Source organism: Neovison vison, chromosome 13, assembly GCF_020171115.1.
Source record: "Neovison vison isolate M4711 chromosome 13, ASM_NN_V1, whole genome shotgun sequence".
Taxonomy (NCBI): domain Eukaryota; kingdom Metazoa; phylum Chordata; class Mammalia; order Carnivora; family Mustelidae; genus Neogale; species Neogale vison.
Genome location: NC_058103.1, coordinates 105,628,326 through 105,653,434, shown reverse-complemented (window position 1 = coordinate 105,653,434; position 25,109 = coordinate 105,628,326). Strand labels below are relative to the sequence as shown.

The following is a 25,109-nucleotide window of genomic DNA, read 5'->3' as shown; positions in this document are numbered from 1 at the left end:
AGCTCTATGGGTCTAATTCGGGTTGGTACAGACCTTGGTGGCAGGTGCTGCTATGGTAAGAGAGGGGTCAGGACTGGCTGGGGGGAGCCAGGTGGACCGCATGGTGGGCTGGGATCTCCCAGTGTAAGTTGGTACTGAAGCCCTCTTGTTGGGATGCCAGGAGAGGGCGCAGGCAGAGCCATGCTGGGCAGGTTGGTTTTGCCCACACTGCAGAGATTTACGTGGGCTGGGTCTAGTTCTACTCCTGGATCCAGTCCTTGTGTTCACTTCCCTTCCTTTGTGGGCAAGATAATTTCTTGTTTTTTCCCCCCCTCCCGCCTCCGCCTTGGCCATCTGTCTCCCAGTGTTTGCTGTTGGCCTCAAGCATGAGGGACTCTGGGCAGATCGGTACAAGCCCATTCCCTTCGTGGGAGGGCACGTGGCTGTCCTCCTGCCTCCTGGGCTGTTTCGGGCATCCCTTTCTCCATTTTCTCCAGCACCTGCATAGCTTTCCTGAACTGCATGTGGTATTTCTGGACTGGCAGCTGGGATTTAGGTCAAGGGAGGATAATGTTTCTGCTCTTGTTTCCAATATCTGTGGTGACTGTGTTTACTAAACCCCTGATCAAAACACATGGCATCACACACAGCCTGCGAGTAGGACAAGTGCTTGCAATTGCTGCTATTCGGGGGGAATCTGGCTGGATAATTTGCTGTGAGCTGACTGGAACCCGTCTTGCTGAGAGCCTCTTAGCTCCTCCAGTACCACAGGTAGGAAAATCCCTTGGGGGTGGGTATTGGACTTACTCCGAAGACATGTCTTTTTCTTGGTGTAGACAAGATCTGAAGCGCAGGCCTTAGGCCAGAGCAGGACAGCAAAAAGTCCAGCTAAACTCTTTGGGCTTAGTTTCCCTGCCTGGGGAGTGGAGCTCTCTGCTAGTCACCTTCCTCACACACTTAAGTGGTGGGAGGATTAGGTAAGAAAGTGTTTTGAAAGCTCTTGAAACCCTCATCTCCGAGGAGTTATGGGAGTAGAAGGAATTAATGTTTCAAAGGAAGGAAAGAGAAGTCATCATTATTTTGGCCCTGAAGCCAAGAATGTGAGGTCAAAAAACTTGTGGCTGCTGAAAGGGAGGGTGTGGCTTTCAGAGTTATGTCTTGGGTTGTGCCTTGGCTGATGCGGGAGGCAGTTCTGCCCATGCCCAGTGCATTTGTGAGACCCTGTGAAAAGGAGCCTGTACGCACCCCCAGAGCCTGTGCTGAACCTTGGAGCCTACCATGTGATTGTTTTGATCAAAGCTGAGGGGAAGACCCCACCAAACTGGTCAGTAGAGACTCTGACTTTGACTCCATGCCAATGGGGGCAGTAACAGCTCTGAAAGCCTATACCGCACTAAGGAGCTCCAAACCCTCAGAACATTGTACTGGTCTAAAAAGCTGTCTCATCCAAGCAAAGGTATCAGCATGAGGCCAGTCATGGGATGAGAATGATATTTTTTTTTTTTCAGAGGGGAAGAGTGTCAGAAGGAGAGAGAGAGAGAAAATCTTTAAAGATTTTTTTATTTGTCAGAGATAGAATACGCACAAGTGAGGGAGCGACAGGCAGAGGGAGAAAGAAGGCTACCCGCTGAGCAAAGAGCCCAATGTAGGACTTGATCCCAGGACCCTGGGATCATGACCTTAGCCAAAGGGAGATGCTTAACTGACTGAGCCACCCAGGAATCCAGAGAGAGAGAGAGAGAGAGACAGAATGAATGAATCTTAAACAGGCTTCATTCCCAGTGCAGAGGCTGATGCAGGCCATGATCTCATAGCCCTGAAAGCATGACCTGAGCTGAAATCAAGAGCTGGACTCTCAACCAACTGAGCCATCCAGGTGCCCCAGTGATGATAATTTTTTAGAAAATGACTTCCCTCCCCTACTTTGAATGAATGGCTCTAAGTGTTGGTCATCAAAAGTTGCTGATGTTACAGAGAGAGAGACAGCCATGCATGTATATACCTCCTGATGGAAGCACCTATGCAGTTTTGCCAGAAACTCAAACCTCAATCTAATCAAACATCTAGACCCAGCTTCTACTTTGTAGGAAATATAGGGGACAGAGGAACGTGTTCAGCAACACTATGGTCAGCAAAATCCAGAACTGGAAAACTCTGCCAGGCACAAGACCTAGTATTTTCAGCAAATGTATTTTAAGAAAAAGAGAGCGATGAAAAGAGAGAAGTGTGTGTGTGTAAAGTAGGGAAAGGGGAGGAGGGGAGGAGACCTATAGATTAAAAGATTTAAGGACATTTTCAATCAGTTGCAATGTATGGACCTTATTTGGATTTTTGATTTGACGAAACAAACTGTGAAAAATCCTTATGACACCATAGGGGAAATATTGGCACCAACAAGATATTGATGATATTTAAGAATTATTGTTATTTTAAAAAGTGTGATGAGGGGGGCGCCTGGGTGGCTCAGTGGGTTAAAGCCTCTGCCTTCGGCTCAGGTCATCATCCCAGGGTTCTGGGATCAAGGCCCGCATCGGGCTCTCTGCTCAGCAGGGGGCTTGCTACCTCCTCTCTCTCTCTGCCTGCCTCTCTGCCTACTTGTGATCTCTGCCTGTCAAATAAATAAACAAAATCTTTTTTAAAAAGTGTGATAGGTACTGTGGCTGTAGTTCTTTAAAAAGAGCGTTTGCGGGCACCTGGGTGGCTCAGTGGGTTAAGCCGCTGCCTTCGGCTCAGGTCATGATCTCAGGGTCCTGGAATCGAGTCCCGCATCGGGATCTCTGCTCAGCGGGGAGCCTGCTTCCTCCTCTCTCTCTCTCTCTCTCTCTGCCTGCCTCTATGCCTGCTTGTGATCTCTCTCTGTCAAATAAATAAATAAAAATCTTTTTTTAAAAAAAAAAAGAGCGTTTGCCTTGGAGACACACATACTGAAATATTTACAGATGACATAAAATTATATCTGGGATTTGCTTTCAGATACTCCAGCAGAGTGGAGGGTAGGTAGGCATGAAATGAGATGGCTATGAACTGATAATTGTGGAAATTAGAAAAATTTGGTTTTAATGAGATTGGAAAAAAAACTTTTTTGGGTCTGCTTAACCCCCAAGTTGATTCAGAAACCTTATTCAGAAGATGTGCCACAAAGTCTTGGTGTCACAGGTGTTATTAAATATTTGCAAACCAAATGAACTCCAGTATAATAGAACATGAAATAGAATAGGACGATTTTCTGGGTTGGCACAAAGTAGTAGTGATAATAAGAGTAATTAATATTGGTAGAGGATCTACTGTGTATTACATGCTGTTCTATGCCCTTTGTTCATTGGATCATCACAACTCTGTAAGGTAGATCCTATTATTCTGAAATTTTTTTAGATTACAGATTAAGATTTACAAAAAAGTTATAAAGATAAGCACAGAGAGTTCCTGGATACCTCTCACCCAATTCCATCTAATTCTAATGACATCTTGCATACCCCTGGTATATTTTTCAAAACTAAGGAACCAGCATTGGTACGTTATTATTAAGTACACTCCAGACTTCCTGTGGCTTTCACTAGTCTTTCCATTAGGTTCTTTTTTCCATTCCAAGGTCTTCTCTATGATTCCACTGTGCATTAGCTGTCATGTCTCCTTAGACACAGAATCACCTATGGAGTTTTGCTGGAAATTCAAACCTGAATCTAAGCAAACCTCTACCCAACTACTAACTTACAGGAGGGGACAAAGGAACTCTGGTCTGTGACTATTTCTGTCTTTGTTTTTCATGATCTTGAGGAGCTAGAGGAGTACTGATCAGGTATTTGCAGAATTTCTCTCAGTTTCGGTTTGTCTGATGTTTTCCTCATGACATTCTGGACTGGGGGTGGGAGGGAAGAATGCCACAAAGGGGAAGTACCCTTCTTATCACCTGCTAGTAGGAGCTAGTAGGGGGTACCTGGCATCAGCATGACTTATCACAGATGTTGTTAATCTTGATGACTCGGTTAAGATGGTGTCAGCCAGGTTTCTCCACCGGAAGGTCACTGTTTTTCCCTTTCCATGTTCTGTTCGTGAGTCACTGAGTCTGGCCCATACTCAAGGGGAAGGGAATTTGGCTTTGTCTCATGGACAGGGGAGTACCTCTCTATATTATTTGGGGTTCTTCTGTAAGGAAGATGGATAACCTTATTTTAAAGATTAGGGAAGTGGCACAGTGGCAAGCTAGCTCACCCAAGGGATGAATTCTCCATGGGCCACCACAAGCCGTGTCTGTTTAACTTTGTGAATCCCCCAGCTCCCAGCTTGACCAGTTTCCTGTGTAGCCTGGTTCCTAGAATTGACCATAAGAATCACTTTGGCTCCTAGTTCACTCTGACATTTGTCACCAGTTCCCAGGATAAATCACGGAGTCCCATAGGCTAGAGATAGACGGGAACGTAGAGTCCATCTGACCAAGTGATTTTCAAGTTGTGCTCCTTAGAGCCATGGCTCCCCCTGCCCACTGCCCAGGGCCACCACAGGGGAAAGGGAATGGGGGATTGAGCATGTGGCTTCTCCACACCTAGAATTTCTGTTTCCATTGGTTTTACATGTTGGGCTTTACTAGTTGAGAAGTTTGAAGACTGGATCTATGTCAGTCATCTCATTTAAAATGAGACAACTAGTGGTGCCTGGGTGGCTCTATCGATTAAGCATTCAGCCCTTGATTTCAGCGCAGGTCATGATCTCAGGGTCGTGGGATCAAGCCCCATATTGGGCTCTGCACTCAACGGGGAGTCTGCTTGAGATTCTCTTTCTCCCTCTGTTCTTCCCCACCATGCTCACTTTCTTACTCTCTTTAACTAAATAAATAAATTTAAAAAACAAAAACCGAAACGAGGCAACTAAGGTCCAGAGAGGATGATTGATTTACTCTCCATCACGTAGATTAAACCCGGGTTGTGGAACTCCCTCAGGAGTTCCATGCTGGAAGCATTGGATGTCCTGTAAGGACCTTACCTTACAGTCTACAACGTATATCTAGGTCTCTGCCAGCAATGGCTCTGGCTATAGTGGGGCACAGTCACTAAACATTTTCATGAATTTGGGTTGATTTCACACTCTTTGGTGGTATTGGTCTTCTGAGCTTTAACACTCAGTCACTAAAGAGTGACAAAATCTGGGTATGTGACCTGGGGGGAGCCGAGGAGAGCCAGCAGGGTTTGTCTGTATCCCTAAAGCAGGAAGGCCCAGTCTTCTCTCCCAAGGACAGTTCCTTCCCATCTCACCTCCCTGCATTCATCCCTGCCCTCCTTGGCCTCCCAGCCTAGGTCCCACTCTTACGAATTCCTGCTTTGAATGAGTTAATAAGGGATTTGGCTATAACCCTACCCCACCACCTCACCATCTCCAGCAATAGGCATGTGCGCGCGTGCGCACGCACACACACACACACACACACACACACCCCAACACACATCCTCTGCTCCATTTCATTAGCTGGATGATTCTCTGTTAAAAAAACTCCAGAACTGTAAGGAATACTACTTTAAAGAAATGCACTGTGGGGGCAGAGGTGCCTGAACTCTTACCAATGGCAGCTCACTGCCTATGCGTGAGACCCAGGGAGCTGCTCCATGTGTCTGCATGGCCTTTTGCAGTTTACAAAGTGTGTTTGCTTCCATCTTCATGTGTGAGCCTCACAGCAGCCTCCTGTAGGCAGGGGTTATCCTCATTTTACAGAAGAGGAAGCAGAGGCTCAGAGAGTTTATGACTTATCCCGAGAATGACAGCTCTCTCAAGGGAGTGACTACCAGATCCCAGGCCACCTGATTCCTGGGACCCCACATCCTAGCTGTAGACAAGTGGCTGTCAGGTCTCAGGATGGGTGCTCTGCTTCAGGATGGGTGCTCTGCTTCCGCTGGCCTGCCCTAAAAGTCTACAGTCACCTGTGACTGAGGTAGAAGGAAGCATTCGGGTTCAGGGGTCCACTGGTGACTTTTGTTTCTGTGGAACAAGTAAGTGAAAACTTGGGTTGAAAGCTCTGTCATGGCCAAGTTCCCAGCATACTCTGGTGATGTTCAAGGATGGATCAAACCAGTCCTGCTTGGTTTTCAAAGTGGTCAAGATCCTGGCCTCCTCTCATCATCTCTCCCCAGGCTGCTGACTCCATTTTTTACCAGTTTCCCACCAACTCAAGATGAGGTCATCAAGGTCAGGAGTAAGGCTCTAGAGCCAGTTCTTTTGGGTTTAAATTCCGGCTTTGCCCCTTCCTAGCTGTGTGACTGGGAAATTGCTTCCCTTCTCTGAGCTCCAGGAGCTGCCTTATCTGTAAATGAGACAATTATGATACCTCCCTGCTGGGATCACTAAGAGGACCCAGTGGGTTAATACATTCTAGAATGGTGTTTAGAATATACCAAGAGGGGTGCCTGGGTGGCTCAGTGGGTTAAGCCTCTGCCTTCGGCTCAGGTCGTGATCTCAGGGTCCTGGGATTGAGCCCCACATCGCCGCTCTCTGCTCAGCACCCCCACAATCTCTCTCTGCCTGCCTTTTGCCTATTTGTGATCTCTCAAATAGATAAATAAAATCTTCATAAAAAATGAGTTTTTCCTGAAAAAAAAAAAAGAATGTAGCAGGAAATAAATGATAGCTGTTATTTTTTAAACAGAGTGAAAAGTCTTTGTAAATAGAGCAAGATATAACTACAAAATAATGAACGATCAGTTGTTATTGTTTTTAAATAAACTGGAGAATCTTCCAAGGATGCTGTCAATTCTGAAAATAGTCCTGAAGCTCCTTCCTGGAAATTGCCTTCTGTGCCAGACTGCAAACCTTATGAGACAATCGGACACATTATGGTCGCATTCTATGAAACTTCTTTTAACTATAATCCTTTGCCAAGTGGAATTATGAGCATGTGTATATGTGTGACCTTTTAAATAGGCAGATTAAAAGAAAACAAGATGGTATCAGGAATCTAGTTCATATTTTAGGGGTAAGGCCCCAGTTTCTCACACCTATAGGTCAGTTTACAGCCTTCTCCAATGACAAATGAAAAGATATGTTCTGACAAATTTGCCACATCTATATATCTACCATTCATTCATTCAAAACATTTACTGACAGTTACATGCAGATTACTGTGATAGATGCTATTGAAGACATGACAGTGGGAGAACTTGAAGACCTTTCAAGATCTGTTAATCTTTAAAAACATGTTTGATCAAAGCACATATATATATACACAGGATCTTATTCATTACCAGGGAAGGTAAAGCTGGTTCATATTCTCAACAAGAGTGCCCAAATAAAAAAGGAATTTCTGGGGCGCCTGGGTGGCTCAGTGGGTTAAGCCGCTGCCTTTGGCTCAGGTCATGATCTCAGGGTCCTTGGATCGAGTCCCACATCGGGCTCTCTGCTCAGCAGGGAGCCTGCTTCCCTCTCTCTCTCTCTGCCTGCCTCTCCATCTACTTGTGATTTCTCTCTGTCAAATAAGTAAATAAAATCTTTTAAAAAAAAAAGGAATTTCTGATGAACTTTGTTACTAAAACATTTTTTAAAATCAGGTCATCCTTTCCTCCAAACACTATGTATGGTTAGTCCGTGCTGAGCCGTGACCTTTCCACCAGATCTGGCTCCTAAGTGTGACATTGGAGGCTGTCAGTGTCATTCTCTTCAAGACCCCCGGGTGTGGCTCCTCGTCTGTAAATCGGAGTCAGAAATACCTGTCCCCAGGGTCTTCTTAGGGATTTGGTGAATATGAAATAAGAGAAGACACATAAAACCACTTTGTAAATCATAATGCTACTCTTTCTCATTTATTATTATCATTCAAGAAAGAAGTCATTCAACGGATATTTATTAATTTGTGTTTGCTCACCATTCTGCCTTTACCAAAGTATGAAACAATCTCCTAGGTCCAGATTTCCAGCAAGAAGGTCCAGAACCTTCTCGATGAAATGAATTTTGGGGTACCCAGGATTCTATTAAGTAGTAGACTGGGGACTTGCTGTAAGTTTTTCTAAAGTACTGCTTCTCAAACTTTAATATGTGGGTGACTCACATGGGAGGTCATATTGACATGCGGATTCTAATTCAGTAGTGCTGGCATGGGGTCAGAAATTCTGCTTTTCTAACCACCTCCGGGTGAAGTTAATGCTGCTGGTCCAAAGTTCTCACTATGAGGAGCAATGTTCTCGGGGGTACAGGGTTCAGTGGTGAGCAAAGGAGAGGAAGTGCAGCCCAGGACCCTGGGAGGGAGATTTCCAGGAAGGTTGTGTTGAGAGCTGTGATTACAACTGTCTGCCCCTCTTTCCTTCCTATCCCCATCTGGAACAGGCTGTTATCTTCCTGGACTGTGTCTTTGCTCTGCATTTTGGAGGAAGAAAATGTGCCTTATGAATGCTTGGGGGAGGGAGGAGGAAGGAAGGAGGATTGCACCATCTCAGAGGGTAACTGTCCTATCTAGGTGACGAGCTGCATTTCCTCATGGCTGGGCAGTGATCTAGAGAGAGCAGAATGAGCCAGTTCCCACCTTCACCATCCAAAGGTCAACAGCAGAATCATAATGTAATGCAGACCAGAACTTTTAACTTTGCCAGTCCTGGAGGTGGTTGAAAAATGTGAACTTAAAGTGTTTTGGAGAAGGGAAGGACTGAGGAGTAAGCAATAGGGATACTCCCCCACTTCTTTCTGCATCCCTCTGACACATTTTGTCACCCTCTAGTCCCAGCTGGGTGCCCTCATGCTGACCTCTGGCACCCCAAACACCTCCTCTGCAGGGCCCATCTTATCCTGCTTTCTCTTGGGTACCCCAATTCTCCCCACTCACAGTTCACCCCTTCTTCTTGTTTGCATCAAAATTTCCTTTTTCTTCCCCAGCAGGGCTGAATTCTGCCAATTGGTAGGAAAGTAATCTAATTCAACTAATTTAGGCCTGCATGACTGCTAAGCGAACTAACCATTCGTTACTTATGGTTTTAAGAGCTGTGACACAGGCGGACTCCTACTTCTGTCTCACCAGAGCCGCAGCCAAAGGAAAGCCTAGGGCTTTGTAGAGGTCTCTTTCACTATGGATATTGCTACCTCAGGAGTCTGAGTGTGGGAGGAGCTGTGGGGACAAAACTCAGGCATACCTGGTTGCAGGTGCAAGGAGCGAAGTTCTCTCTGCCTCTGTAGCGAAAAGCAGGAGGCTGCGTTGTAAAGGGAAGTTTGCTGTAGAGGGTATGGTGTGTGGTTTCCCGCTGAATCTTATGGGGCTTTCCTGTGTGTGTGTGTGTGTGTGTGAGAGAGAGAGAGAGAGAGAGAGATTCTACTCTAAGGCCTTGTGTGCAATTTTTTTTTTATTTAGCCACAGTCATGGGTCTTACTTTGCTAAAAATTTAAGAAAGAAAGAATGAAAAGAAAAAGAGCTCTGCTACCAGAAAAAGTTTGGAAATCCTTGCCATCCTAAAAAGTCACCGAACAGGTGCTGAGAGGCCCAGGGTCTCAGGCTGCTTCTTTGTGAATTGCTCTGTGATCTTGGACAAGCTCTGAGTGTTTAGATGGGTCCTTCCTCTCCCCCATGGTTTGACCCTGCAGTTCACGAGAAGCAGCTGTTGGCAGCTGTGGGAGCAGGATGGTCCCTCCCACTCCCCAGCTGTGCCCTGGCCAGGGTGGGGTCTGACACCTGGCCTGTGGATTGACCTGGACCCTGGTCCCAGCCTGGTCAGATAATTCCTCGGCTGGAGGGGAAGGGGAATTGACCAAATTACTATCCATCTTACTTGCTGCTGGGATCATGAGAAAGTTCCTTACAGAACAGAGAGGGACTGGGTGGGTTGTCAGCAGAGTATACATGAAATGCTTCTGAGCTGAGTTTAGTGTGTGTCAAAGAGGCACCTACTGTGTACCCCGTGTGAGCTTAGGCATCCTGAAGGTAAAGAAGGGCTTGACAAAACAGCTCTATCCTCAGAGAGCACGGGAGAGGAGACACACAGCATGTTTACAAGAGAGATTGGCGAGGGTGCCTTCTTCGAATATGTTGTAGTTCTTACATGAGTCGGGACCTGCCTCTTGCTCCCGCTGCCTCTCGATGTCCCTGGTGCCTACACTCCAGACTCAGTTACACAACTCACATGCACTGAGCATTGATAAATGTCAGAAGCACAACAGTGAGCAAGACACTGCTGTCCCTGCCTCTTAGGAGTTTATATTTCCAAAGAATGGGAGTAAGGCATGGCAGTTGGGATTCAGGAAAGGAGACAGTCAGACTAGCCCAGGGCAGGAAGAACTGTGGTGAATGCTGCGTTGGGTACATAGAGGGCACCTGTTGCCACAGTCATGACAATCACAGCCCTCTTGCCTGCACTCCCTGGCAATTCCCCAGGGCCTTCTCTGGGGGTGGGCCACCCAACAGAGACCCAGGGACCCAGGTAGAGAGCTCTGGTGATCCGGGGACCCTCCTCTGTGTGTAAATAAAGCTCACCAGCTAGACACAGAGTCCAGCAGGATACCCCTCAGAGCCCTGACCTGCAGAAAATGGTATAGTGGCAGAAGACCCAAGGGAGACAGTCTGTCCCCTGGCTCTCCTGAGCTCTGATGGGTCTAGACGTGGCCTGGCTTCTCACTCTACTCTGGAGGGAAAGCTGGAACCTGCCAGCTCTCAAGATAAGCCAAGAATGTACCTGTCTGGCCAGTCTGCAGCCCATGTGGGACACGTGTGGGACCCTTGTGGGGACGGGTGAGTGCTCTGTTGGCCTATTTCCCTAAGAGTAGAAGTGATTTTATGAGATCCTGAGGGGGCAAGAAAGGCAGCCTGCAACCATGGGGGAAAACATCTGCTCTGAATCAGGATATTCATTGTCTGATTTATTCATCCTTCACACTCAGAAACTGTTCACCGGGCAAGAAGGTTATGCCAGGCTCCTTGGCACACGCAATCTTGAGATTTCTCAGCAGTCCTGCAACTTAAGTGTATTCTTTCCATTTCGCAGATGAGGAAACTGAAGCCCAGAGAGCTAAAATTGAGGTCATAGTTCTGACCTCAATGTTTGTATGTTTACCATACAGCACAAGCTGTTCTGAGCCCTTAGATCTGTCAGTATGGGTAATCCTTATCTGGGAGGTGGCTGTCATAACATCTTACTGAGGAAGAGACAGAGGCACAGAGAACTTAAGAAACCACCCAAGTCTCCAGAGCCAGCTAGTTAACAGAACCGGGCTGGTGTCCTCTGGGGGTCCTTTCTGGATCGGAGCCCCCTGCTCCCTCAGAGCCCTGCTGGCTAACCTCTGGTCCACTGTGACTCCAGCATGGGTCACATGCGCAAGGACAAGGCCGCACTGAAATGGCTGGTGAGGGAGGCCTGCCTGGCAGGTGGATTTTTAGAGGGCCTTGGGCTGGGGGACTGTTCTAGATTGCAGTTTGGCTTGACGGAGGTAAAAATGAATCACATTAGATGTGACCCGTACCCTTCCTGTGTTCTGACAATTAGGTTCAGAGGCAACATGCCAGGCTGACTTAGAGCAGCCGAGTTAGAGGAATTGAGAAGGAGTGGCAGCCTCGAGGGCGCCAGGTAGCTGGTAATTGGGGTTGGTGATGACAGGAGGTGGCAAAGCCGCAACTCTGAGCCACTTGCCCAGCAGAGTTTTCTGGCTTCTGCTCAGGAGACAGGGAGGGAAGGGAGGAGGGTTGAGAGAGAAATCTGTTTCCAAGAGGCCTTGGACCTGTTCCTCCACCCCCACCCTACCTCCAGGCGTGTGGGAGACTGGGTGTGGACCTAAAGTCAAATCCCTTTGAGGGTGGGGAAGAAGGGATGGGCCACCTGAGAGCTGGGGACAGAAGGGGGATGGAAGCGTCACCATTTTATTCCTGAGGGAAATGGCTCCTTCTCTGAGACCCATCAGCTTGGCTGTTGGGATGAACCTTAAGTATTTGGGTGGTTCTGTCTTGAACCTTCAACAGTTTGGAGGCTGTGAAACGGGCCGAGTTCTGTCTTTGCAGGTGTGCTCCCCAGCTCAGTCTTTCTCTTGCTGGAGGGATGGTGACACAGAACCACTTACAGTTAGTTCTTCCTGTTCATGTGTGTTGGCGTTGGAGACAACATAGGATAAGAGGCACATAGACAGAATTGGAAAATGGAGGTAGAAGATCCAAAAGCCACATGCCCTCCAAAGATTATGATTTATCAAATCTGTGGCAAGGCCTGGGGATCTGCATTTGAAAGACTTTATTTGTTTGTTTGTTTGTTTAGAGCAGAGGGAGGGGCAGAGGGAGAGAGAGAATCCCAAGTAGGCTTCATGGAGAGTGCAGAGCCTGGCAGGGCACATGATCTCACAACCCATGAGGTCATGACCTGAGCCGAAACCCAAAGTTGGGCGCTGAACTGACTGAGCCACCCAGGCTCCCCATTTTTTAAAAAAAGGATTTTATTTATTTATTTATTTACCTCTCTATCTAGTTCTATATTTATTTATTTATTTATTTATTTATTTATAGACAGAGTGAGAGCACAAGTGGGCATCTGTATTTTAAAGGAGCTCCCCAGATAATTCTGAAATATGCCCAAGTCTGAGAACCACTGGTGTGAAGGAAGGAGGAAGGAAATACACCCCAGATCTAGGCCCTCACAGTGGTCATCACTGACCACCAAGATAACAAAAAGGAAATAAGGTAATGTCATTTTCATTTTCTGAAATGAAGAAGGATATCAGTTTTTCAGGGTAGCCAGACATCTTCATGGAGCTGATTTCTGAAAGAAAGCCATTAGGTGTATCCTGGGACAAAGGATGCTAAATGACATAATGGATAATTAGGGGACAGGAGAGATGCTTTGTGTCCCTCAAGGTCTGTTGTGCCAGCCACTCCGCAGCTGTGACCTCTGTAGGGGGCACCAGGCCCACTCTGCATTAGGACTTGCTCACTCTGAGATGCCATGCCTTCCTACAGCCTCCCCTACAGGGAGGGGGCATTGCCAGGAGGAAAAGTGAGGTGACTTCGAGGAAAGGAGGACGCGTGGGGGATGAGAGATGGCGGTGGTTCTTCTGGGCCTGCGCAGTGAGTCTGAAGGTATAGCCTGAATCAGGTCCCTAGGTAACCAACCAAGTGAAGAGTTTCACCCCAGGGCTCAACCCACTTCCCTTCATGGTGCCCCTAAAGCACAGCATCTGGGTGGTTGAAGTGACAGGGGGAGGGAGAGGTAAAGGGGAAAAACTGGTTAACACCACGCGATGCTGAGAAGACCTGAAACTCCTCTGTAGACAGTCCAATCAGTTGGGGAAAATATTTGCAATGTATGTGACAAATGAATACCACAAATACATAAAGAGCTTTTGTAAACACTAAGAGAAAGGCCAACACTCCAGTAGAAGAATTAGCAAAACATATGTGAGTATGCAGTTCAGATCACCCATAAACATGGGAGAGATGTTCATTCTCACTAATAATCAGTTACAAGTCAATTACCTTCTTTTTACAAGTTAATTAACTTCATTCAGGTTAAAACAACAAATGCGATTTCATCTTTCGAGTATCTAGATGGTAAAGCCGAAAAAAGTAATGAGCCGGTATTTGGCGAGATGCATATAGTGGGAAATGCAGGGGTTGACAATATTTATGGCTGTTAGGAATCTTCGTAGCACAGTCTTTTTGGAGAATAATTTGTCAGCATGAAAAACCTTAAAAATGTACATAACCTTTGGCTAAGGACTCTATTTCCTGGAATTTATCTTAAGGAAAGAAAATCAGGGACATATACAAAGATTTATATGTAAGGGTATTTAGAACAGTGTTATTAATTACATTAACAGTTGGAGGTAAAATAGATGTCCAAAATTAAGAATTTGCTTTTAAAACCATAGTTTATCTGTAAAATGGGTTATTAGGTAGCCATTTAAAATCAGGTAGTCAAGGAATTTTTAATTATGTAGGAAAATGTGAAGTGGATATATTGTTAAGTGAAGCATGTAAAAAAGCAGGTTCCAAAATAGTACTTAAGGTATCATTCCCGTTATGTTAAAAAAAAATTAAGAAACCAATAGAAAATACTATGTGATGCACTGAAAAAAATCCAGAGAGCAAACACCAAATAACAATGATTGTCTCAGGAAGGCGTGATTAAGGAGTTTTTAGCCTCCTCTTTGTGCTTTTCTGTGTTTGCTTTCTTTTCTCTTAGATAATGAACATGCTGCTTTTGTAATAATAAAAAAAAAAATACCAGGAACATGTTCTTTTTTAAGTGACTCTGCCAGTAATGCTTCTGCTACATTGAGGGCTGGCTGTGGGTGATCACTTCACCACACTTCCTGCTGCCTCCATTTAAATCTTCCTTTCTCCAATCTCTGCATCCTCGCTGACATCTGTTGTTTCCTGAGTTGTTAATTTTAGTCATTGTGTGAGGTGGTATCCCATTGTGGTTTTGGTTTGTGTTTCCCTGATGCCAAGTGATGTTGAGCTTTTTTTCATGGGTCTGTTGGCCATTTGGATGCAGAGAGAGAGAGGAATGCTCTTACACTGTTAGTGGGAACGCAAACTGGTGCAGCCCGTTTGGAGGTTGGAAAACAGTATGGAGGTTCCTCAGAAAGTTCAAAACATTTTTTTTTTTTAGTATATGTGCTGCCGAAGCGAGCACAGAAAGTTCAAAACAGAACTACCCCACGACCCAGTAATTGCACTGCTAGGTGTTTATCCAGGATACAAACATAGTGATTTAAAGGGGCACATGTACCCCAAAGTTGATAGCAGCGATGTCCATGATAGCCAAAATACGGAAGAAGCCCAGATGTCCATTGACAGATAAATGGATAAGGAAGATGTGGTATATATCTAAGATGGACTATTACTCAGCCATCAGAAATTAATGATACCTTACCATTTGCGGTGACGTAGATAGAACTAGAGGGTATGATGCTAAGCGGAATAAGTCAGAGAAAGACAAATACATATGATTTCACTCTGTGTGAAATTTAAGAACTAAAACAGATGAACATAGGGGAAGGGAAGGAAAAATAAAATTAGACAAAAACAGAGAGGGAGGGAAACCATAAGAGACTCTTAACCATAAGAAACAATCCCCCTTGCTGGAGGGAAGGTGGGTGGTGGTTGGGCTAACTGGGTGATGGACATTAAGGCGGGCACTTGATATAATGAGCACTGGGTGTTATATGCAACTGATGAATCACTAAATTCTATCCCTGAAACTAATAATATGGTACATATTAACTAAATGGAATTTAAATAGAAAATTTTTTAAAATGAAAAAAATTTTCCTTTCTGCAAGCCCTGGCTGCCTCCCTGCTGTGTGCTGAGTGCTAAGTGCTGAGTGGGGTCTGTGAGAGTTCTTACTCTCCAGGTTCTTAGGGGCTGGTTAGCCGTCAAGGGCTAAGGTCTAGATCATTTGCTATAGACATACCTTTGGCCTTTGGTGTGTTCAGCATTTTGTTGGATATAAAGATGGTATAGGGGCATCTTGCTAAGAGTGCCTGAGATTTGTTTTTCTTGCCGAAAACCCTAATCCTCTTCTTTCTTTGGAAATTTATTTGGTCAACACGGGACTGATAATTCTCAGTAGCCTCAATGCATGGTTGGGCCCTGTGTTATGGGAAACCGAGAAGTTACCATCTGTATCTCAAAAGGATAGATCCATGTGACTTACTGACCTACATCAGAGAATCCTAAGAGAGCCAGCTGGGGTGGAGCTACCTCCATCCCTGTGGACCTGAACGAGGCATCTGGTCTAAGTCTTCATTTTTCAGAAAAGAAAACTGAGGCCCCAAGAGAGAAGAGAACTTGGTAGTTGGTAACAGAACCAGGACTCCTAAACTTGTGCTCTGCCCACAGTTATCCTTGAGTGTTTGGGAGATGTGATCTGGGCCATTGTCAAGTAATGGCAAGGAAACAAACTTTGGGAGAAAAAATTCGCCGAAATTCTGAGAAACAGAGGATGACAAGGAACTGAGTGTATCAATGAAGAAGTTGCAACAAGAATTCCTAGGACATTAAGATCCAGGGAGACAGGGACGCCTGGGTGGCTCAGCTGGTTAAGCGTCTGCCTTTGGCTCTGGTCATGATCTCAGGTTCCTGGGATGGAGCCCCACCTCAGGCTCCCTGCTCAGCAGGGAATCTGCTTTTCCCTCTCCCTCTGCCCCTCCTCCCTGCTCATTCTCTCTCTCTCTCTTTCAAATAAATTTTAAAAATCTAAAAAAAAAAATTAGGATCCAGAGGTACAGAAGAGAACCAGCAAGAAATAACTGGTCATGATTCGTTCACACACCCACATTCACATACACAGACACACATAGTCAGTTCTCTGTAGAGCCACTTACTTGGTGTGAATTTTAGGAAAGTGGAAAGACCTTTTTATCTCCAAGGAATTTCTCCACTTGCTCTCTGTGGTCCTAAAGTCCCCCTTGGTCAAGGACGCTGTTAAAATGTGAACGTGTTACTTTGGAAGGAGGTCAGATGAATCCTTGGGAATCCTTTAACACTTTCTGTGAGTTATGGAAAGGATCCCAGAGCAATGTGGGCCACGGGGAGGTGAACATTCACAGGAGACAGGATAGGCACAGAACTCTGCACTCGAGGGGATTCTAGAAGATAAACTACTTATTTTGCCCTTTCTTGAGGATGAACTTGTACTCCCACAGGAATGGCAGAACCTCAGCCATCTTGGATTTTTCTGTCTTCCTTGGCAGTGCTGTTCTTGCTCTGCACAGTGAGCTCACACTTAAGTTCTCATCTCTTATGGTCCAGTCTGGGCTTTGCCAGACTCTGAAAGCCAATGGGCTGACGTTTCTAGGATCGAGCTAAGTGACCCATTCTGTGGAAGTTCTTTCACAAACCAAATGTACATCTGATTGTCAGGAACCAGGTGGTGAGAAGGGGGCCCAGCCTAAGTGAACATCGTTGTCTGCTGACCTTTTACTCTTGCCTTCCTTCCGCTCCCACAGAGGAGAGGAAAGGGCAAGCATAGCCTTCTGATATATGTTCTCGACAAAGTGGCCACTCGCCAGCAAGGCAGTGAGGTAGAGAGGTGGTGATTTGGGGCCTCCACAGAACACAGCATTCGTGTCCCCCTCTCTGCTTTTCCAGCTTTGGTGAACTGTTTCCCCTTTGCCTGTCTGGATCCAGCTTTTTCTGCTAGGCCTGGTTCAAATCCTGCCAGCTCCACAGGGCTCTACCTGACCCCCCTCCCTGTCAGGTGGTAGTTCTCTGCAGCTTCTGTTTGCCCACTCACTTGACCATGACACATGTTCCTCTTACACACACCCATGCTGTGTTTCTTTTTTCCTTAATGTGTGTTTCATCTCCCCAGTTGACTATAAGTCCTTCAAGTTGTGGAATGTGTTATGCTTAGAGCACTCAGGACACTGATTGACAAGTGAGGAATGGAGGAATGAATGAGAGAAGGGATGGAGACAGGAATGGGCCCTCAGATGGATGGTGGTGGGGAATGGGGTTGGGGAGATAGGAGGTGAGTGTGTGGAAGGCTCCAAGCCCAACACTATATTATGTAACCCACATCATGTCGGCATCCAGAGCCTAGGCTCTACACCAGGGGATATGCCAGAGGACACTGAGCTGTATTTTCAGTCAAAACTGTTCTCTGGATAGCCAAGTCCAGCTTAAATCTGGTCTCACTTACTTCATGTCTTGGTCTTGTGGGCTCAGGTTCATTTGACAGCACTACCAAAACGTGGTTATACTTAAAAATAGATTCTGAAAAGTAATCGTACCTCAGCCTGACTTGGCTGTGCTCAACAATTCCTTCCTTTTCAGGCTTTAGGTGTTTTTTTTCTGACAGGATTAAAAAAAAAAAAAAAAAAGTAAACAAAACAGGCCAGAGGAAGGAAGTTAGCCTGCAGGGAATCAAGTGAGCTAACCTGTGAACCCAGCTGCCATTGGCCAGCATGAGCAGACACGTGTGACTCTGTGGCTGGAGGCCACTGGTAGGTCAGGGCTCAGCTCCCTGATCTGGTCCCTGATTCTTTTTTTTTTTTAAAGATTTTATTTATTTATTTGACAGAGAGAGATCACAAGCAGGCAGAGAGGCAGGCAGAGAGAGAGAGAGAGAGGAGGAAGCAGGCTCCCTGCTGAGCGGAGAGACCAATGCAGGTCTCAATCCCAGGACCCTGAGATCACGACCTGAGCCGAAGGCAGCGGCTTAACACACTGAGCCACCCAGGCGCCCCTGGTCCCTGATTCTTATCCTCTTATCCTCTGGTTGACCCTGAGCTTGGCTTGGGTGGAGTGACTTCTTGAAAGACCAGATAATTTTGAGAAGCGTTCAGTGTTTTCTGCTTATCTCTCGCTCACTCTCTTTTTCCCCCACTTACAGTTTGGAAATGTTTGGGGACCAGCAAAGGGCATGTTTTCACGTTGTACAGGGTACTTCTCCAGTTGTGTTTCCTGGAGCTCTCGGGGTTCTACGAAGCCTGTTAGGCATCAGGGTGTGGGCTCTGAGTCCGTGGGCTCCCAGTGTCCCTCCTCCCAAAAAGAAGTACTGCTTTTTATCTTTTTTACATATTGGGCTTCTGGGCAAGATGTATTGGAGAGAGGGTTCCACACTTCACCTAAATTTTAAGCACCAATGTCAGAAGACTATGAAGACTTTGGCAACATGGTCAGAGAGGAGAAACGGGTTCATCGGCCCGCAGGCTTGTCTTGCCAGCTGGCAGAAACGGCCATTTGAAGGGCTCTGGGTGCTCTGGTGTTTGCATCTCTGGTGCTGATGTTTCTGTCCACTCCAGAGTCTCCGCTCGCCTCAGACTGGCTTGGAGGCTGCTCCTGGGTGCCTAGTACTCCTTGCTTGTCCACCTAGTTCCTGACACACTGCCCACCTGGCTTTTGGTAAATTTTTGCTCCTTACCCTTATCTCTGTGGCCCAGAATTCCGACCTGCTTCCTGCTCTGATTTCTGGCAACTTTATATTTCTTCGCCCTATTTTGGATTCCTGGCTCTCTAATTTCTTGCCTGGCCCTTGAGTAACTATGTCTCAGGTGTCTTCTGTCTTCCTGGATGCGGGCATTACATGGGAACCCTGCTTTTTATCTGCCATGGCCTTCCCCAGCATTATCTGTTTTTAAGCTGGGATCTGAGGATCCAGTTCATTGGGGCTGAATCAGTTTCAAGGATAGGCTGGGTTGGAACTTGGGGACCAGAGTCTATTGGCTGGAAAGAAAAAAGAATTTACTTCCACGGAGAAGTTACGAAAGCACATAGTGCTTTCATACACAGTCTCATTTCATTCTTATTACAATCTGGTGACACTGGGACATTCTTATGTCTATATTACACACAGGGATGTGATTTACTAAAGGTAGAAGCAGAAGTAGAATGCAGATCTTTGGACTCTATATCCTGGGCTAGGGTAGAGGAGATAAGAATAGGTTGAGTGCCAAGGCAATGAGAAGGATCTTGTTCATGGGAGTTAGAAGTGGTCTGGCTAGGAGTTAGATGTGTTGGTAATGGGAGGGAGATAAGAGGCAGAGGCAGCCACAGAGGCCCCACAGTCAAAGGTGGTCAGGCAGACAGGGGAGTTGGGGGGCTCCATGACACCATCCCCAGGCAGGCTATTGTTGTGGGAATGGGGTGTGTGTCCTCTGGGATCAGGCTGATCTGGTTCCTACTGACTACAGATTTGACCTGCTCCTGGCCCATGCCTTTTGTTGTTGTTGTTTTTTAATTTATTTATTTTGAGAGAGAGAGAAAGAGAGAACATACTGGGGAGGGGCAGAGGGAGAGAGAGAACCTCAAGCAAATTCCTCAAGCAGACTCCATGCTGAGCGCAGTGCCTGATGTGGGGCTTGATCCAGGACCCTGAGATCATGACCTGAGCCAAAATCAAGAGTCAGATGCTTAGCCAACTGAGCTCCCCAGATGCCCCATGGCCCATGCCTTGGAGATATGTTAGCTCAAGGGCCTGTTCCCCAACCTGCTGGGCTGCCTTTGGGAAGGTCTTGACTGGAAGCATCTAAGCATTATACCTGCTCCTTGACCCTGAAAACTTACAGGGTAATTCCAAAGGAATGGTGGCTCATTGTTCTGCAGTGTGGGAAGAGGAACTACAGTGACCCCTTGGGGGAAGTAGGAGGAGGAACCAGGTCTCCACATCCCTGTGCCTTGGAACACTTCCCATTCACTACCACTCCACACACATGACGTCTCGTCCCGGGATTTACGTTCTAGGAAGCCCTGCCTCATCTCTACCTTAATACACTGGTGACTTTGGGTCAGATTACTAAACTCATGGACACTTTACAGTTGACTGAGAAAGGAACTGAGTTAGGTCCGCTCTGTTCCTAGACCTTACAAAACATGTTTAGCAGCGTGCCAGAGCAAGTCTGGTTGGCTGCTGCTTTCCATGGAAGATAGGGGTCTCTTGGAGGCAGGTCATGATTGGTGCATTTTCTTTTGAAAATGAACACCAACAATAAAATTTTTAAAAAAAAGTCTGCTTTTTAATTTTCACTGTCCATGTGCAATTCTAAATAATATCAGTGATGAAATACTCCTCTTTTCTGGAGTGGGCCCCTCTCCCCACTGCTTGGTATACTACCGAAGCTAGAGTCAGTAGATGTGGTTTTGTGTCCTAGCCCAGCTTTCAGGGCTGGCTCCCTGGCCCAACCACCAAGTTTCTTCCCTAAGCTTCTGTTTCCTTTTCTGTGAAATGGACCTATGAAGGAGACCTGAAAATATTAAAAGAGAGAATAAATATAAAATTAGCTTATAAAGGGAAAAGCTGGATATCAATGTCGTGGTATCCACATTGCTGTACAAAATCTAAATGGTGTGAGATCTGGGTCACATTCAGGATGTTCTTCTTTGGCAGTGAAGAATTTGGGGGTGATCAAGCCAGGCTCTTCATGAAGTTGAGAAGCTGGTATTGGAGAGATAACATGGTTTTCAGCACCGAGAAACTGTTCTAGGTTCATGCCTTTTCATCTGATTCCTGGGCAGACAATAGGACATCCTTGTGGGGTACCACCCTGGGCCCTGCTGAGTTGCTGAACGAGGCCCATCTGTCTCGCTGTTTATGCAGGCTCCTCCATCTTCCTGGGGTGCTGAGTGAGTGAGGAGCTGAGTCCTTTGGCTGGGAAGAGGGGTGTGTTCCTGACTTAATTACAGGAGAGTGTGCTGGCAGAATTATGGAGGCTAGTTTGTGTCTGGTGGATTGCATGTCCGTCACTAAACCGTGCTACGTGACTTCAGTCCAGCCCCAGGCTCAGAGTCTCACACACACACACACACACACACACACACACAAACACACACTCTGCCCCATGCCTCCTGTTCTTCTACAGTGCTAGATGATAAAGTCCTTTCTCAGGCACCATTTATGACTTCTCTTGTGACATGGCCAGGCCAAGGTTTCTCACCCCTGCTTGACAAGGGAGGAAACTGAAGCCCAGGGAGTTGAGCTGTCCCAGGTCGGGGGTAGGGCTCTGACTAGAACCCATGTGGAGAATAAAGGGAAAGGCTTTATTTCTGTTCAGTTTGTCATGGGCTCTTTGGAGCTTTCTGACTGAAGGTTTCTGAGGTGAGACCTCAGGGGGCAGGTGGAGAAACACAAACCAAGAAGGCAGTGCCTTGCCTGAGCCCATGAGGCTCTGATGGCAGGACCAGGAGACTGCCGGCCCTTTGCAGTGTGAGACCATGGGTTGGGTATTGACTGCAATGTTGTGGGGGAGGGGGAGGCAGGAGGATTGGAATATGCATGCTTTTCACATGTGTGTCAATGTTTCAGCATTCCCAGAATTTCTGATTTAATATGGGTAATGATTTTCATTAGAGATTGGGTGGCTCCTCTCTGTTCCCTCTCTGGATGGCACCCCGGGTGGCTCTGTCCTAACCTAACCTGGCCTAGAGAGGCCCTCACTGCCTACCCTTTGCCCTCATAGCCTAGCTGGGCAACTTCTGTGCTGTGTGGCCTGAGCCCCTGGCTTTGGAACATCTGAATGGACAGATGAGGGCCCATCCATGAGTCAACAGGGCATAACAGAGAGGCATCTCTGCTCTGATTTTTTTTTTTTTTTACACCTCCACTCTGATTTTTGCATTTGCTGTGGATACAGTGACCAGGGTGAGCCTGAATGTAAACTTCTACTCCTGGTACCCCCAAAGCCTAGGGTCATCTTCTGTCTTGATTTGGAGCAGTTCAACACCAGACCTGTCAGGCAGAAATGGCCCTAGTAGTGGGCGCCTGGGTGGCTCAGTGGGTTAAGCCGCTGCCTTCGGCTCAGGTCATGATCCCAGGGTCCTGGGATCGAGTCCCGCATCGGGCTCTCTGCTCAGCAGGGAGCCTGCTTCCTCCTCTCTCTCTGCCTGCCTCTCTGCCTACTTGTAATCTCTCTCTGTCAAATAAATAAATAAAATCTTAAAAAAAAAAAAAAAGAAAGAAATGGCCCTAGTGGGAGAGACAACACTCTTCTCCCTCCCTCACGTACTCCCCATCCTCCTTCCCTTGAATGTCAGATCAAAGAACCAAGAGAGAAGGTAATGAATACTGAAAAGGACAAGGAATAAAATGAGTAATAGCAGTACGGTTTCTTCTTCCGTAAAATGCAGAGAATCAGAAGACTGTGGTAAGTGGGTTTCTCAGCCCCCGCTTGCACCAGTCACCTGGGAGGTTTTTAAATATCTCAGTTCCCAGACGGTAGCCCACCCAGACCCAGGAGATGGGAATCTCTGGGGATGAGACCCAGGTAGCCACTTTTGGAGTCCCCTGGGTGATTCCTGTGTACAGCCAGTTGAGAACCACTCCTCGAAGGGGCAAGAGAGTTGGTTAACTGCTTAGGACAAAGATATCCCTGCATCTAGCTATGCACTAGAATCATGAGGAGGACTTTAAAAATGACACCGACTCCCTGGCTACACACTGCCCACCATGTAGATCAGTGACTTCCATGGTGCCTCTAGCTTGACGTTCAGAGGAGCGTAAACCGGTAACAGTTAGAATAGCTATCATCCATTAGACCTGACTGTGGGCCAGCATTGCAGATATTTCCAGTCACCACGAGTCCCTAGTAGGAAGTCATGATTCCCATTTTACAGATGAGGAAACTGATTCTCAGAGCAGGTAGCCACTTGCCGCAGGGGACAGCGTAAGTTTCCTGAGTCCAGGCCTGTCTGTGCTGGAGTGCTGCTTTTGCTGCCCAAACCTCTCAGCCTAGGTGCTGGCCCTCATGGAGCTATTCTCCCCTCTTTCCAGTAATGGTCCACCAAGAAGGGCATCAGTGGCCTAAGCTCTCCTTGGGCTCCCCTTGGACTCCCCAGGTCAGGTTGAATGGAGGACCCCTCCCCCAGGAAGAGAGGGGAGATGAGTGGTGTTCTTTGGTGTTTGGCTTCATTATTCACCCACTCTCAAAATACCTTCTTCTCCCTCCCTCCCCTACTCCCCATAGTGAGTGAGGTGGGAGGAAATGGCCTGTATATTAGGACTGACCCCCCCCTCCCCCAGTCACCTCTCATGGCCATCCATAGTTGCTCTCAACAAGGAGAAAACTCAGCCAGGAAAAGCAAACACTCATTTGCTTTTTTTGAGACTCTGAGGAATTTTTAAGTCATGTCATACAGGAAAATGCCTCTGTTTCCCTCATAAGTCAAAGTGGTGGAGCTTTCTCAAGTTGACTTAGAAATATTTCTCTCAGCTTTACAAAGATTCTGTGCCTCCACATCTGTGTTCTGTGAGCTTAAACAAAATGCTTAAAATCCTTAAGCTTTGGTTTCCCCATCAGTCAGTGGGAAGGAGTGAGCCCTGCCTGCCCTGAGGGCTGCTGACGCCAGGCCCCTGAGATGTTAGAGAAAAGAAAAACATGGCCATCCTGACATTGAGACTTACAGTTGCCTGGGACTGGAAGCTTTGTCAGGTGTTTGCTGCCTCCGACTGAGGGACCCAGTGTCCCTGAGGCCCAAAGTAGCTCCAGGGGACCAGCTGTGTTAGAAATCTCACTGACTGTGTTCACTCTGTCTTTGAGAGGCCTGGCTTCCCTCCACCCGCATCAACCCCTAGTGTGTAGACAGCTAGGAGCCAATACTCATGGCATAAATAGCTGAAACTTTAGAATTAGTAGACAGTGTAATATAAATTTGGTTCCATAAAGCCATTCCTGCCCAGCCTAGACCAGCTCCCAGGACCCTCTCCTTCCCCAGAGCTTCCTCTGTACCTGTTGTCTGTGCCTTTGGTCCCTGCCCCTTATTCTGTCGCACAGGGCCTGGCACAGAGCAGACACTCAGACAGTTCTGAGTGAATGGAGGATGAGGGGATGGAGAGTTACGGGAATATGCGTCTGGTGACGTCTCTAAGGTGGTTGCCATAGAATGCTATTTAAGTGTTGGCATATCTATTCCTTGCTTGCTCTACTTGACTTTTTTTTTTCCCCACTTAAGTTTATTTTGAAGGCTCTCTCACTGAGAATTATTCTAGGAATGGAGTGGTTCAGATGTGAAGCTATTTTCTGAGGTTGAGGCAAATATCTGGAGAATTTCATTGTGCATAACTCTTACCCCAGAGCCACTAAGAGAGTACATTCTGTCTGTGGAGTATGGTGCTCCCTTATTAAGCCATTAAACTGAACCTGAACACTTTCTGAGTTCTATCTTAAGAAGTGGGTATTGTGGGTGAGAAAACATGGGGCACTTGTGGAAAATGATGGAAGAAGAGTGGGAGGACCCCAGAAGGGGGCGACCACTGGGTAGTCTCCGGGGACTTAAAGCTGCCAACCTGCCTTGCCCATCTGATCTGAGATGGCGAACAGAAGGCTGCTGCCCTTCCCTGTAGAGTGGGCTGTCCTTGGAGCACTCAGAGAAGCTGGCTCAGGGCCACCTGCCATTGGGAGGCACACCATTTCATGGTTACTGTATTGGTTTCCAGAGTGAAGCATTTCTAGGCTCAAACCTGAAGGGCACTAAGCATGGTCTCGACTTCTATAACGACTTAGTGGCTTTGTGGAGAGTGGGCTGGGCCCCTGGCTTGGCCATTGACTCTGTGATGATCTCACACTTGTCGCTTGACCTCTCCTCGCATCAGTTTTCTAACACTTTACAACTCTGTGGTCCCATTAGCCCTCTCACCATGGCGAGCTCCCACTTATTGTTATTAACAGTGTGAGACTGCCTCCATCCACCTGGCCTCCACCAGTATCCCACCAACCCAGCCAGCATGTCCTCTGGCCTTGCCCTTATTTTAAGGGCATCA

The 25,109-nt window shown here is 46.8% G+C and overlaps 1 protein-coding gene across 4 annotated transcripts in view; it reads left to right on the top strand.

Moving 5' to 3' along the window:
* The window catches only part of DAPK2 (death associated protein kinase 2), a 118,807-nt gene that overhangs the window by 41,041 nt on the left and 52,657 nt on the right, over positions 1-25,109 (top strand). The gene's annotated exons all lie outside the window — the stretch shown is intronic.